Below are 16,683 nucleotides of genomic sequence, written 5' to 3' on the forward strand. Positions count from 1 at the left end.
GACAGGAAGACTTTCAAATGCAAAGTTCTCTAGTAGCTCAGGGCACTTTTACCCATATGCTTACAACTTCCTGCAAAATATATGTCAAACCCAATAATTCAAGTCCCAAAGATGCTTAGGCTCTGTATATGTTGAAGTACAGATATAGCTGAACACAGCTTCAATCTGAATTATAGAGGTAGTCAGGAGATTTCAGATCGGTTTCCATTATGAAGTCCTGTTTTTACAAATCTGTTACTTCCTGAAATATTCACCTTCAAAACTGAAACTTTTCATGCCAAACAAAATGTTTTAGTTTCAACAGAATACTTTCAGCTATGTTTGTTATAACAGAATGAAGAAAAATCCTGTTCATAAATATAAATTCTTCTCTTTTGTGTAGGTGGGAGAGGAGGGAAACGACTCAAATCCAGTGGAACCTTTACACTTGTCCATGTAGGTAGATCATAACGAGCAGCTGAGTTGTTTGAAAAGATGGTCATAAAATTAGAGACATTGTACTTATTTATAAATGCACCATAATGCACATGCACAGTATGAAACAGAGGTAACCTCAATCTTTAGTGTGCTATGCAACTATCTAAATGTGAACTCAGTTTATTAGTAAACTGTCATGATTTAAATATGCAAGAACTTTTAAAAGTCCTTCTGTGGTTTCTGAGCAAACACATGGCCTGGCAAAATAAAATAGGGCTCAAAGCCAACAACTCCTCCTGATTTCTATTTATATCCCATTGGATTTAATAACATGCTGCACTGCCATAGCATGTTACAAACATTAGTTAGTTAGACATTCTAATAACATTACAAATAAAGTGAATGTCTTTGCTTATCTATTTCACCGGGATACCCATCCCATAGATTTCTTTCTGGTACTCCGTATCTGAACTGTCTCATTTGTTGACTTGGTGTAGTATGTAAGGTGGACAGTTCAAATCGCAACAAACATGTGGAACAGTTGTCAGACCTCTGATGCTGTGTGTGTGAATGCACTCACTAGGTCTATTTTAGCTTGATAAGTTTATGGAGGGGATGGTTTGATGGGATAAAGTGATTTTAGTCAATAGGTCAATAACGCGCCATCGCTGGTAATTAGTAACAATGGTCAATGATGGGATATTAAAAGTTACTACAGAGAACTTTTTCCAGAGGGTCTGGCTAGAGAATCTTGCCCGCATGCTCGGGGTTCAGCTGATCGCCATATTTGGGGTTGGGAAGGAATTTTCCTCCAGGGTAGATTGGCAGAGGCCCTGGAGGTTTTTCGCCTTCCTCCGCAGCATGGGGCAGGTGTCGCTTGCTGGAGGATTCTCAGCGATTTGAAGTATTTAAATCGTGATTTGGGACTTCAACAGCTGAGTCAAGGGAGAGAATTATTCCAGGAGTGGGTGGGTCAGCTTTTGTGGCCCGCATCATGCAGGAGGTCAGACTAGATGATCATAATGGTCCCTTCTGACCTTAGAGTCTATGAGGTGAGGAATCTTGAATGGGAAACAGGGTAGTGCTATTACAAAAAACCAATATCCTGTAGTATGCCCCACCTGAACCACTGGACTCTTTCTCCCCTCACAAGCTAACAAAGCATCAGGAGTGAAATTCAAACCCATGCTACCACATGATGCTATGTTCTCAAAATAGCACCTTAGACCACTCTACCATCCTAATCTTATAAACCTATGTGGTGTGTGATTTTCATGGGATGCAAAAACCATCTATGGTTTCTTACTGAGACCCACACAAATCTACAGTGCTTGGAAGCAGCAAAGGATTGCAGTTGAGGGCAGGGGGGAAGCGTGGCTGACTTTGGCTACTGAGGTGCGGGGGACAGTGAGCTGATAGAGAGATGCTTTCCTTGTTTCCCCTCCCTGCCCACCTAATATTCTGCTGTAGGGAAGCACCACTTAAAGAAGCTTCAAAAAGCTGCGTAGCCTCTTTGAGTGGTGTTTTCCCATGCCTGGAATTTAGAACTGCAGGGGTGGGGAAACTCAGGACATGTAGCCTGATGGTTGGATTTTGTCATAGGGCAGGGACAGAGCACGGACACAAAAGGAGGAGCAGAGAGGGAATAAGCTTCTCCTTCCTCCCCTTCATAGGCTTCTGCTGAGTCCTGGGATTTTACTGATTATTATTATTTTGGTTTCTCAGCCAGTGGCATGTGACCCCTTGACAGCCCACTTTTGTGTCATATTCCACAGATTGAGAAGTTCTGGACCAGTGAATTCAACTGGGGCCTGACTCTGACTTGTTGTGAGACTGTAGGTAAGTCACTGGACTCTCTCTGTGCTAGTAGTTTCACCATGTGTAAAATGAGTTAATATCTGCTAGCCCACTTCACAGGAGAGCTGTAGGGAAAAAATTGTTACTGTTTGGACAGTGCTTTGAAAATATACAAGACTTAGAATTGTTTCCTTTTCAGTATGGAAGAGAATATAGGAACACTGCACATTAAGAACAAGCATCTCTCCCTCTCCCCCAGGTTTGGACTGGGGAAGGAAATTCTTAGATATGTACAATGAGAAGGAAATAGGAGGCAGTAAGGAAGAGAGGAAATGTGGCAGAAGTATTTTCTGCAGATAGAGAAGCAAATAGAAAAGAAAGAGAGAAGGGACATACATCAAAAGAGCTTCTAAGCATTTCTGGAGGGCGAGGCATTGTGGTAAAAAAAAAAATTAGGTTTGACATAGTTATGACCCCGGACGCATAGATTCAATTCTACATTAGGCTGATTTAGCCTAGTCTTTTATCCTTGAGTTAGCTATATTGAGTTCCAGCCACCATTCAAACATAGCTTGCTTTGTACATTTCAATAAGATTTACAAATAAAGCCAAGTCTGAAGACATTATGTACTATGTAACTTTATGTAAGATTATATAATTATATTGACAGATAAGATTTTAAACCATAAGCATAGTTGAGACAGAGTTAAAGTTGACCATTTAGAAGTCAAACAGAGGGTTAAAACTGAGTGCTTTCTCTCTCAAACTTAATATTGCATTAATGCCAGCTGATTGCAGAGACTAATAAGGTAAATGAAGTATGTTGTAATGTTTCCATTGCTATCTTCCATTTACCTAGAGCTAACCTATGTAACCTACATTACAACTCCAGCTACTCTCACAGAAGTACATTACTGCAAGAAGAGGCAAATCATGCTTGCCTATCATAAGCAGTCCCGTTGAATTCAGTGAAGCTGCACACATCAGCAAAGGGTCTATCAATCCACCTAGGTGTTTATGTGACTCTCATCACCATCAAAGCGCTATTGAAAACTCTTTCTTTCTTTCTCTTTCTTCCCGGCACCAGGAGCAATCACTTGAATAGTTAATCTGTTTTTCTTTGGTGCTGGTATGTATGTGCTGAAGAATTTACTGAGAGAAAATGAAGTCAAAGAACTGAGTAGGATGCAAAGAGGCAGACAGTGCAACACTTCTCAAACACGTAATCCCATTGAAATCAATGGGGCTACATGGACGAGTAAGAATTAATCATACAAATAAAGGTTGCAAGATCAAGCACCAATAGTTGATGGCTTTGTGAATAGATCAATCTGGTGCTGGGTCAGAAAAAGAAGCTGCACACTTTTCCCCCTTGAATTCTTGGAACACGACTGTGGTAGGAATCCTACGGCAAGGAAAGTTTGATCTTTTTAAGTTATTTGGTAAAATAGAATAGAGTCCTATGCAAGGATCAGTCTTTCACAAGAGGTGAGATTGACTGGACAGCCTCACCTTCCACTGAGTTCAATACGAGAGTGCCCAAGGTGCAGAGTGCCTTGAAGGATCAAACCCTTAATATAAAGAATAAGAGGTAAAGATATGAAAATATTCTTCAGAATGGGCTAGTGTATTTCCTTATTTTCTATGTGTGCATATGCAAACCATTTAACAGTCAGTTTTTATGCTAACACTTCTGATTTTGCTTACCTCCTTTTGAAGTTTTGACTAAAGATGCAAATACAGTCTACCACTAGATGTTGCTCTAAGACAGCTCCAAGCAAAAGCAGAAACTGGAAAACTGCATGCTTTCTCTGAGATTTACATCAATCACAAAAATTCACTTTTAAAAATTTTCATACATTAAATCTAAAGCTTAGAAAATAAGCTCCCAAAACCATCATGACCTGTTATTAAAACATATAAGGCATACATATCAGCGCTACCTAGTTCTAGAAATAACATGGTTGTAACAACACTGCATAGTTCTAGAAATATAAGACAAATCAAATGTTGTGGGGTTTTTTTTTTTTAAAACAAATGGTTTGTGTTTTATAAGAGTTGCTTTTCTACTTCTGCTAAATGGTGACTGGTATCTGACATATAGGCCTTCAAATACTTCCTACCAACAAACATTTCTTGTACTGTTTAGGAAATTTAATGGCAAAACACTTTAACACAGAGCTAAGACTGCCCAATGCTAGCTTATGCTCGTCCCGAACATTGAATTAAGCAAAACTCAAACATCAGAAAACCAGGACATAAAGAGTTAAGGTAAACACCCACAGAACCTTAACTCTGCCCTCCGAGCAATGTCCCAATGTGCCTATAACTCACACTCCCACTTTGCCTTTCCACAGGAATGAACAGGCGCTACCTCCACTTGCACTCCACTCAATCACTGACCCTACTCACCCGACAGAATATCATACTTGTAAATTTTAACAACCACTTCATACCCTTTTTACAACCCTTCACATATGCACAAAGGACACCACCAACACCTATGCTTTCCCCTACCCATCATTAAATCCATACTGCTCTCATGTCCCACCTCACTACTGACTCATGGCAAGAAGATCCCAGTGCTTTGCTACTGACACAAGTTGCTATTGAAATGATCCAGACTGGAACCTCAAGATACCCATGCATCTCTTTCCTTTGATAACACACACAGCTCTGTTACACTCCTCAAACTAATCCCCGGGTCTTCTCACATCACAATTACAGCTCTCCCAAGCTGCTTTGACTTACTCCTCCATCATTCAACACAGCTATACCTAACGTCATGAGTATAGCTGGAGTGCATGCCAGAAGGTATTACCAACTCCAAGGGGACAGAGTTAAGGCTGCGTCGATGTTTACCTTAATTCTGTATTTCCTGATTTTCAGAAAGGTACAAACTATCACCAGGCAAACTTAACTCTTCATTAATGAAGATTTTTGCCATTTAATCTATTTATACTTAATTCACCTGAGTGAACAGAAAAGGATAAGATCAAAGCTAAAGAGAGACTAGGATTTTTGTGTTTTGTTTTTGAAAATTAGTATTGCTTTGATTAAATATGAAGTGGACACAGAGGTCACTAATGCTATGAAATGGTTTCTGACATGTTTAAAAACTGCATATACTTTTCTCTTTAGCGCTCCTGGGCTTCAAGCTGATGTCTTAGCTGATGGTTTTATTCCCGTATCACTACTGGTGCTCAATGGAAAATGTTTGGAAATTAGTATTCATTAGTTCATTTACACTCAACTCCTCCATAACTTGACCTTGACATTCTGTAGGAAATGGCCACAAACTTTCTTTATTCAAATATTCCCAAATATACATCTTTTAAAAGAATTTATGAAAACAAAATAAAAATACTTTATTTTTAAATTATTTTAGATACTGCAGTCCAGTTTTTAATGAAAAAATATTTTAAAATGTCTATGCCTATTTTTACAATAGTGTCTCAACCTATAGCCTGTCATAGAAATGTACAGTAGGCCAAGATTAAAACACCCCCCCCACACACACACACAAGCACATGACATTATACTGTGTTAGAAGCTAATAATGATGTCAATTGCTGTCCCTCTTTATGAGCTGTGACATACCATACAAAACACTCCATTTATTTCTGGCATTGCCATTTTGTATAAGTGCTAACTTCACTTCTTTTTCATTAGCTGATGCATCAACAAAAGCATGTTGGAAGAGATTCAATAAAACTAATTAATTAGGCTTCCTTTTTAGGCAACAGTGGAAACAGGAGCCCCTGGAACTGTGTCTTGGGCAACACTCCAGACAACTGGTATTTTTCTCCTCTTAAAAGCATAATCACCCTGGTCATTATTACGTCTCTCTGAAGGAGGGAGGGAATGCCTTGTTGAACTTCTCCTCCATCTCCTTGCGACAAGTTTTGCTTGGGCAATGTAATTGTTTCTGGTGGCAACAATATAAAACATGAAGGAGAGTAGTGTCACTTGCACTGTTACTGTATATCAAAGGCAATGCCACTATTTCCAGTAGCAATACAAACCCCGCTATGTATGGGCTTTAGCTCTCGCTTGTAAAAATAGTCCTTTTTGCTTTCCCTCAATCTAGACAGCTGTCTATTTTCTGTAATTTAGTAACAGCTTCACGCTTTACACAGATAACGTGCATATTATTGACATTGTTTGAAAAATATATATGGTTCAATGCCACCACCTTTGGGGAATTCTAGAAATAGAAGCATCATAAATGATCATCTTATGCTGCTTTTTGAAGCACTCTGCTTGCGTGCTGAGTGTGCTGGAGTCTGAAAAGTCCTGTCACAAAACTATTGCACCTTTGAGTTGTCAGCCTGATGGCTCAAGAGCATTCACTCTTAAGAGGTCTTCCTTGTTTATTTACATCCCCGAGGCTGCATTATAAAAGGTCTGTAAATGTATATTACTCATGCACTGGACACCAACACCTATTTCCTTTACTTGTATGAGTAGGAGTTTAGTCCTTCTCCTGCTGATAGTTTTCCCCATTGCCAGCAATGGGAGCAGGATTGGAGCTTAGCTGCACTCAAGCCACGGGGGAGTGTTCGGGCTAGTAAAGAGAGCAGGATCTTCCCTTGAACGTGAATGTAACAGTTCAAAAAGTCTGCTGTTCTGCCTCATGTTATTCTATTGCCTCAGAAAATCTGTTGAACAGATTTTTCTCCCTTCATTTCCTTTCTCATTCTTAAAGAAAGGAAATCAGCACAGTGGGAAAGCATGGGTAGCATGGGGATTTCAAAAGGGAATTTAAGTTTAAATTAATAAATTCTTTTATCAAAATGTTTATAGTTAGGTTTCAGTGTTTCCTTTCTTGTGCTCTTGCAAGGGAGCTGCTGCACAGGGAAATGGACCAGACTGGTCTGTCTGCAGGGGACTGGTGTCTCCACATGATGTACAGACTGTGCAGATTAGGGTTTCTATGGATATTAGAGAGTATGTGTCAACCACTCTGAGTGCAGTCTCTTTTTTTGGTGTTCCAACTTTCACCAAACTGGCTCTTCTCTATTCAGCTCAAAATCGCCCAGTCCAACAACTTAATATAACATGAATCAAGCAGCTCTCAAGCTCCAGGGCTTGAAGCCTTTATTTTACCTCTTTATTGGTTCCCTAGAGGTAGCCTGGTGTGAGGCTGTTCTCCTCCATTATCCTAGGCCCTCCTGTCTGCCCCCCTCTCTCTCTGTTCTCTTTCCTTTATAGCTGGGCTTGTTTTCCTTATTGGTCCAAGCTGTGGGTGTGGTCTCGATGATTGGCAGTTCTGAGATGTGGTTAGCTGGTTGTCTTGAAGTGGGGGAAGGTTCTTCTCTCTCTTCTGCCTCTTTCTGTATGAAGTTTGTAAGCCCCATTATAGCATGGATAGTCAGACAGCTCTCACATTTTTTTTTGTTGGGGGAGGGGGGCAAAAAAACCTAGAGCCAGCCCTGCAGCTCACTCTGTACATTGTGCTCCAGTGGGAAAGGAGCTGGAAGTTTTTGGCAATTTTCTTTATTTCCAAATTCCCCGTTGTGGCATTAATCCCTCATGGAATATGCGGCTGTAGTGGAGGAACCTGTGGTAGCCTGGAATTGAAAGCAGCATTGTTGACTGAATGGAAGAGGGTGCTTGAAGGGCACACAGAGAGACAACTACTCTGCAAGTCTGGTTGCGGATCTGTGGAGTCTGAGCCTATGTTTTCCTCTGCACTGATTCCAGGCTAGGCAAATACGCCACCTTCTAATTTTATGCTGTACCTCTGAGAGGAGGATGCAGTAGTATAACCAGTGGCAGATTACTGCATGGGCCAATGGGGCCCCAAGGCCCTGCCCGTTCCCCGCCCCTCATCTGAGGCCCTGCCACCCAGTTTCACCCCTCCTGTCATTCGCTCTCCCCCACCCTCATTCACTTTCACTGGGCTGGGGCAGAGGGTTGGGGTGCAGGAGGGGGGTAAGGGCTTCAGCTGGGGGTGTGGGCTCTGGGGTGGGGCTGGGGATGAGGGGTTTGGGGTGCAGGAGAGGGCTCTGGGCTGGGGCAGGGGGTTGGGATGCAGGAGGGGGTACAGGCTCTGGACTGGGGGTTCAGCTCTGGGTGGGGCTGAGTGGTTTGAGGTATAGGAGGGGGGTCAGAGCTGGGGTAGGTGGTTGGGGTGTGGGGGGGGGATGCGGAGTGTGGACTCTGGGAGGCAGTTTGTGTGTGGGAGGGGACTCCGGGTTGGGGCAGGGTGTTGGGGTGGGGGCATGGAGTCCTGGTGGCACTTACTGTGGCTCCAAGGAAGTGGCCGCCAGGTCCCTGCAGACCCTAGGTGGAGGGGCAGCCAGAGAGGCTCTGCACGCTGCCCTCGTGCCCGCAGGCGCTGCCCCCGCAGCTCCCATTGGTCACGGTACCCAGGCGACTGCTTCTGGGAGCCGCACGGAGCTAGGGCAGGCAGAGAGCCTGCCTTAGCCCTGGGCCCCTGCTGCACTGACAACCGTATCTTTAACAGCTGCCGACTGGAGCTGCCCAGGTCACTTTTCGACTGAGCGTTCCGGTCAAAAACCGGACGCCTGGCAACCCTACCCCTGCTCCTCCTCTCCCACCCTGCCTATCGGCCCTGCTCCTCCACCCTGCTCCTCCTCTTCTCCCTGAGGCCTTGCCCCCTGGCCAGGCTGGAAGATGGATCCTGTGGTAGGGAGAGTGTATTCCCCCTACCCTTCCCCATGGGTAGGTAGGTCAGCCACTCACTGGACCACAGCACAGAGCTTGCATGAGCCTTCCCCCCATCACTTGTGCTGAGCTGGCCTGAGCCTCTCCCTTGCCCTGTGCAGAACTGGCCCAAGCCTCTCCCCCAGCCTCTCCTCCTCATCCCCCATGCAGGACTGGCCTGAGCACCCTCTCCCTTGGCCCCCAACCCTCCTTCACAGAGCTGGCCCAAGCTCCTCTCCCTTCTCCCCCCAGTCCCTCACATGGAACTGGCCTGAGTCTCTCTCCCCTACCACTGGCCTGAGCCTCTCCCTCACTCCACGCGGAGCTGGCCCAAGCCACTCACCCACATCCCCATCCTTCCGTGCGCAGGACTGGCTCGAGCCCTGCCACTCTCACTGCCCCCCCCCGCCCCCCCCCCCCCAGTCCCCCGAGCTGGTGATCAGTGGCAAGAGCAAATAGGACAAATGCCCAGTTTGGCAAAAATGTCTGGATGTCTGGGGCCAAAACAGGATGTATAGTCACCCTAGGCCATGGGTCCCCAAAATATTTCAGTCATACCCCCCACTCAGTCCACACACCCCTTGGAGCCAGGGCTGGGGGCCACGGTCGGGAGCTGGGCCGGAGGTGCGGCTGGGGCCGTGGACAGGAGTGGAACCACGGCCAGTAGTGGTGCCACGGCTGGGGCTGGGGAGAGGTGCTCCAGCGGGGCCAGAATGGATGGGGGACACAGGAGGGCTGGAAGGCGCTCCCTACCCATCCCCTGTGGGGGCTGACCCAGGCCCCGCTGCATCCCCCCAAGTGTTCATCCATGCCTCCCTAGGGTGGTAAACCCTACAGTTTGGGGCCCACTGCCCTAGGGTGTGGTAAGAGCTGCCCAGACTAATAATACTTATATGGGGTTTCTGTGAGGCTTTATTAAAGCATTCTGACGGATAGTGCTAGAGGACCACAAAGTATTCTTTAAAGTATTCTAGGAATGAGAACAGGATATTAAACAGGTACTATTAAACTCCGGAACATTTGTTTAAGGATAGATTGGCAATATGCAGTGAATGTTGGAGGTGCAAACAGCCACATGCAAACCTTTCACACATCCTCTGTGCCTGTCAAAGAATGTATATGTTCTGAAACACTATATTCAATGCTCTCTCAAAAAATTTGTGGTGCTATCTTATCTCTCCAAGCTTGTGTATTTTAGGGGTGCTGTATGAGTTGGTATTACCAGTTAACTCAATTAAGAAATGGATTCTAGTAACTATTTTAGAGGCCAAAAGAGTTATTTGAGAAAGTGGCAATCTGCAATTCTTTCCTCATACACAGATTGACTTAGTGAGCTCTCTACTACTGCGTTAATGGAAAAAGAGACTGTCTAATGGAAATGCTTGGAAAAAATATGAGGATGTCTGGTCACACATGAAACTATTGAATACTTTTTCAGTTTAGTATGTATTAGTCCCCGATACTCAGAGGCTATGTTATCTAGTCATTGACCTCTACAGGTAGAAGTGTTTGTTTTTTGTTTTGTTTTTACCCAGTTGTTACAAATAATGAACACTGAATTTTGTTATTTATATGCTATTTACATCTTGTGCATATATTTATATCTATATATATTGTTTCATTATGTATTTATATTTTATAGAAAACCAATAAAAAGTTTTTAAAAACATATCTAGGAAACCAAACTTTGAACCTTTTTAGAAGTGCACCCATTACTATCAGTTAGTACCATTTGTGTGTATGGATGTTTTGAGATACCGGCACTTGTTAGTTAGGAACTGGACTCAGACCACCAAGTAAATGAAATAAATACATCTCATTTTACATGATTAGCCAAATAGCCTTCTGACAATAACTTTCAGTTGCTGCCAAAGTGAAACCATAAGTGAAAAAGAAAGCTCCCTCTTCTGCTCATTTGGAGTGTATTGTAGAAGTCTGAAATAGTTTGCAAATATGTGTTCCTTAAGCCTCAGTTCAGTTTATGCTGTTACAAGTCATATGTGCTGCTACAACTGTTAGGCATGGTGAGAATGTCAAAGTTGGAGTGCCAGCCTTAGTGTTGATTTGGCTGGCTTTCGTTGATTTGCTCCACAACACTAATGTAGATTTTTTTTTTAAATGCCTATATGTTTTAGACTATGACTTAGTGTTTCCTTCAATGTATTCTTCTTTGTTAATATAAATCCTTTTTTGGGTTTAATTTAAGACAATTCATAAATCCTAACATAAGTAATTTAGGATTCTTTGAAGGAAATGGTAGCTGTGTTTAATCCTATAATACATTCCTCAATCATTACAGAGCTTAAAGGGTATAGCAGCCTTAGACAGAAAGCATTACAATGAGTCTGAATAGTACATCTAGGGCAGGGAGAACTGAGAATAGCACAACAGATGGATTAAAAAAAAAAAGCCCAATAAATATGTATTTAGTTATTTATTACAAAATAAATGATGTATTGACATAGGAAATTACATGATAATTTTCTATTTGAAATGTTACAAAAGTAAATTGGCTTCCATCTTAAAGGTAGCACGGAATAATGGTTTTGTGTTTCTGTCATGACATTTAACTCATTAGCATGCAGGTGCGCTGCCTGGGCTTCATGCAATAACTGTCTTCTTTCACTGTGTTTACAGATAATCCAGCAAGTTTGCAGGCCAAATGGCTTTCTGAATGTGAGCCCACAAAGCATTGAATCAGACGGTGTAGTGCTTCGGAAGATTCCAGCACAGTTCAGCCACAAGGTGAATATCCGTAACAGCATTAAAAGGAACAATGACTCGAAATTGTTCATAATTTATAATCGTAATAATTAATAGTGACTAACACTGCAGTCACTAATTAATTTTTTGCTGCATTTAAAATTAACTCCATTGTCAACAACTGATCCGTGGGTGATAGGGATTAACATTGTACATGTGAGCTCCTAGTTTACTAAACACTGTAATTTATTCTGCTTCATGTCTTGTGTTTTGTGTGTGAAATAAGAAGTCCTCTGGTTCCCTTTTGTAGAGGCAGAGGGCTCTTGGCAGAATGGAACCATTGTGATCCTGCTTGTGGGGGCCTCCCCCTGGCTGAGAGATGAAAAGATAAGAGCTCCATGGAGGCTCATGCCATAATATGGTGGTATGGAGTGGAGAGAGGTAGCATTTTGGCCAGTGGACCCACAACTAGTGGAATGAAATGATGGTCATGTGGTATTGGTCTGGACAAAAAAGAGATCTGGATTCAGATGCTGAGTCTGCTTCAGACTTCCTCTGTGACCTTGGGCAAATCACTTAGGCACAGATCCTCAAAGTTGTTTAGGTGGCTGACTCCCATTGAAATAATCGATTTAACTGAAATAATTGATTTCAATGGGAGTCAGGTGCCTAAACAACTTTGAGGATCTGGGATTTAGTCTCTCTCTTTGTCAGTTCCCCGTCTGTAAAATGGGGATAATAACTAGGATTGCCAACGTTTCAAAAATAAGGGGCTGTTTTCTTAGCACCCGGGCCCCACCCTTAGGCCAGATGTTGTTGTTGTTATTGTAATTATTATTAACTATTATTATTTATTGTATTTAATAATAAGCAGCATTCACCTACATAGAATCACAGAATATCAGGGTTGGAAGGGACCTCAGGAGGTAATCTAGTCCAACCCCCTGCTCAAAGCAGGACCAATTCCCAACTAAATCATCCCAGCCCGGATGGGCTTTGTCAAGCCGGGCCTTAAAAACCTCCAAGGAAGGAGATTCCACCACCTCCCTAGGTAACACATTCCAGTGTTTCACCACCCTCCTAGTGAAATAGTGTTTCCTAATATCCAACCTACTACAACTCCCACTACAACTTGAGACCATTGCTCCTTGTTCTGTCATCTGCCACCACTAAGAACAGCCGAGCTCCATCCTCTTTGGAACCCCCCTTCAGGTAATTGAAAGCAGCTATCAAATCCCCCCTCATTCTTCTCTTCTGGAAACTAAACAATCCCAGTTCCCTCAGCCTCTCCTCATAAGTCATGTGCTCCAGACCCCTAATCATTTTTGTTGCCCTCCGCTGGACTCTTTCCAGTTTTTCCACATCCTTCTTGTAGTGTGGGGCCCAAAACTGGACACAGTACTCCAGATGAGGCCTCACCAATGTCGAATAAAGGGGAACGATCACGTTCCTCGATCTGCTGGCAATGCCCCTACTTATACAGCCCAAAATGCCGTTAGCCTTCTTGGCAACAAGAGCACACTGTTGACTCATATCCAGCTTCTCGTCCACTGTGACCCCTAGGTCCTTTTCTGCAGAACTGCTACCTAGCCATTCAGTCCCTAGTCTGTAGCAGTGCATGGGATTCTTCCATCCTAAGTGCAGGACTCTGCACTTGTCCTTGTTGAACCTCATCAGGTTTTTTCTGGCCCAATCCTCTAATTTGTCTAGGTCCCTCTGTATCCGATCCCTACCCTCTAGTGTATCTACCACACCTCCCAGTTTAGTGTCATCTGCAAACTTGCTGAGAGTGTAGTCCACACCATCCTCCAGATCATTAATAAAGATATTAAACAAAACCGGCCCCAGGACCAACCTTTGGGGCACTCCGCTTGAAACCAGCTGCCAACTAGACATGGAGCCATTGATCACTACCTGTTGAGCCCGATGATCTAGCCAGCTTTCTATTCACCTTACAGTCCATTCATCCAGGGGTACTTATTGCTGCTTTTTGCAGCACTCAACAACTCCTGGACTTGCTGTACAGAGATTAAAAAAAAATAAGGGACGTTCCTTGTAATAAGGGACTGCTGGCAACCCTAATAATAACACTTGCTTTTGCTCATCCTTTGTCTGCCTTGTCTATTTAAATTGTAAGCTTGTCTATGCAGGGAGTGTCTTTTACTACTTTGTGTGGACAGTGTCTAACACAATGAGCTACAATCTTGGTTCAGACTTCTAGGCAGTACTTTTATACAAATAATAAATAAAATTAACCACAAGGAACTACTGGGTAGCTCCTCTGTAGCCTTTCATCACCTCCCCATTCGCATTCAGAATGGGAACAGAAAATGTACAGCTGGTATCCCAGCACCGCAGCAAAAGCTGCACAGACTGGGAGAGGATTCAGTCCCCCCCCCACTGAGAACCCCTGCAGAAAACTTCTTTCACTTGGGCTTTGTGCTGATGTTGAGGATTTGTCCCAATTGTCAAGTCTGCTGTGGAGCTATAAACATTTGCAGTGAACGTGTAACATACTGCAGTGTACAGGACAAAAGAAATGGGGCAGAGAGTCTAGCCAAAAAAAAAGTGTAACAGTGGTTTTCATGCATGATTTGGTTGGTAAGGTTATCAGAAAAGTCAATACAAGTGTGCTCTGAAAACATAATATTAGTCAAACCTCTTGAGCAAATCCTTTGAAGTTCATTCTAAGCTGGCCAGAAAATTTCCATTGCTTCTGAAGGTAGAAACACCTCTTCATGCTGGGTTGTTTTATGAGCCTACCAGTCCAGTAAGCTGTTAGCATTGGTGCTGCTCCCAGATGAAAAGACCTCACATATGGAAAGGTATACGGGACTTCTCGCCTCTGTAATGTGCCAATTTGGCACTCTTTTAAAGTGGGCGAATGAATCCTCCTCCAGTAAGATTTTAGTGCTCATGAAAGATGCCAGAATGAAAACACTGGAAGCTGAAGTCCTCTGCTTATTCACACAATATGTACAGTATGGGCAGCAGCAATGCAATCTTCCCATGCAGCCCTGCCTATGTTGTCTCAGAGCACCTCTGTTTGAAGACAGCAGTGACTGAGTTGTTCAGATTCCATTTCTATTCAAGTTTCTCTGCTTTGGTGAAGCTGTCCTTGTGGATCATTGTGATGGGGCTTCCCATGAGGCTGATACCTGACCCGTAGAAACTGGAACAAGACAACTAGACAATGCTAAGATGGTAATGACTTTAAAATTGCTACTAGCCTTAGCCATACTTCAGGCCATGAAACTGTAAATGAAAGGATTTGTAGTCAGTCCCTGGAGATGTCCAATTGCCAGATGTAAAAGTTTTAATTAGCTATTGAGCAACCTTTGTAACCTGGAGGGATTACTGAGCAGAAGCAAAACACAGCAACAGGCAGTCATGTCTGTTCAGACAGGGAGAATCTTTATATATTAGCCCGCATCAAAACAAAGAGGAAAACAAAAACTACCTCAGGCTGGGAATCAATCCATCCCTCAGAGTGTAAGGCCCTGATTCAGCAAGGCACGCAAGCCTGTGCCCAACTTTAAATTGACCCATTGACTTCAGTGGCACATGTTTAAGTAGCTTGTTGAACCGGGGCTTAAATACGGGACCTTGTCTTTCCATCATGCATTGTTAATATTTGTATTATATTAATGCTTAGAGACTGAGGCTGGGGTCCCACTGTACAAGGCACTGTACCGCACAAACTAAGGCCTTGTCTACACTACGAGAGTAGTTCGATTTTACTTAAATCGAATATTTGGAATCGATATTGCAAAGTCGAACGTGTGTGTCCACACTAAGGACAGTAATTCGACTTTGTGAGTCCACACTAACGGGGAAAGCGTCGACATTGGAAGCGGTGCACTGTGGGTAGCTATCCCATAGTTCCCGGAGTCCCCGCCGCCCATTGGAATTCTGGGTGGAGCCGCAAATGCCTTCTGGGTAAAAAAAAAAGGGGCCAGGGTGCTTTTGGGTAACTGTCGTCATCCGTCCATCACTCCCGCCCTCCCTCCCTCCCTGAAAGCGCCGGCGGGAAATCATTTCGCGCACTTTTCCAGTCATTGACAGCGCGGACGCCACAGCACTGTGAGCATGGAGCCCGCTGCAACCATCGCTGCAGTTGTGGCCGCTCTCAACGCCTCGCAGCTTATCATACAGGTTGCCCTGAGGCAGATGCAGAAAAGTCAGGCGAGGAGGCTACGTCAATGCGGTGATGGCCTGAAGTCTGAGAGTAGCACAGACCTCTCAGAAAGCAGGGGACCCAGCGCCGAGGACATCACGGTGGCAATGGGTCATGTTGATGCTGTGAAACGGCGATTCTGGGCACGGGAAACAAGCACTGAGTGGTGGGACCGCATAGTGCTGCAGGTCTGGGATGAATCACAGTGGCTGCGAAACTTCCGCATGCGGAAGGGAACTTTCCTTGAACTTTGTGAGTTGCTGTCCCCTGCCCTGAAGCGCAATGACACCCGGATGCGAGCAGCCCTGACTGTCCAGAAGCGAGTGGCCATAGCCCTCTGGAAGCTTGCAACGCCTGACAGCTACCGGTCAGTCGCGAGCCAGTTTGGGGTGGGCAAATCTACCGTGGGGGTTGTTGTGATGCAAGTAGCCAAGGCAATCGTTGATGTACTGCTGCCAAAGGTAGTGACCCTGGGAAACTTGGAGGCGATCATAGATGGCTTTGCAGCGATGGGATTCCCAAACTGCGGTGGGGCCATAGATGGAACTCACATCCCTATCCTGGCACCGGACCACCAGGCCAGCCAGTACATTAACAGAAAGGGCTACTTTTCCATGGTGCTGCAAGCACTGGTGGACCACAGGGGACGTTTTACCAACATCAATGTCGGATGGCCGGGCAAGGTTCATGACGCTCGTGTTTTCAGGAACTCTGGTCTGTTTAGACGGCTGCAGCAAGGTATTTACTTCCCGGACCACAAAATAACTGTTGGGGATGTGGAGATGCCTATAGTGATCCTCGGGGACCCAGCCTACCCGCTAATGCCCTGGCTCATGAAGCCCTATACAGGTGCCCTGGACACTGAAAAAGAACTCTTCAACTACCGGCTGAGCAAGTGCAGAATGGTGGTGGAGTGT

The 16,683-nt window shown here is 44.2% G+C and overlaps 1 long non-coding RNA gene across 1 annotated transcript in view; it reads left to right on the plus strand.

The window, feature by feature from the left end:
* The first annotated feature begins 392 nt into the window (after nt 1–392).
* LOC117875639 overlaps nt 393–16,683 on the plus strand; it is a 35,497-nt gene continuing 19,206 nt past the window's right edge. The window contains exons 1-3 of the long non-coding RNA XR_004645310.1: nt 393–435; nt 2,193–2,256; nt 11,524–11,631. This is a non-coding gene — a long non-coding RNA (uncharacterized LOC117875639). The remainder of the gene's footprint in view (nt 436–2,192; nt 2,257–11,523; nt 11,632–16,683) is intronic.

The sequence above is a fragment of the Trachemys scripta genome, chromosome 3, assembly GCF_013100865.1.
Source record: "Trachemys scripta elegans isolate TJP31775 chromosome 3, CAS_Tse_1.0, whole genome shotgun sequence".
Taxonomy (NCBI): Eukaryota; Metazoa; Chordata; order Testudines; family Emydidae; genus Trachemys; species Trachemys scripta.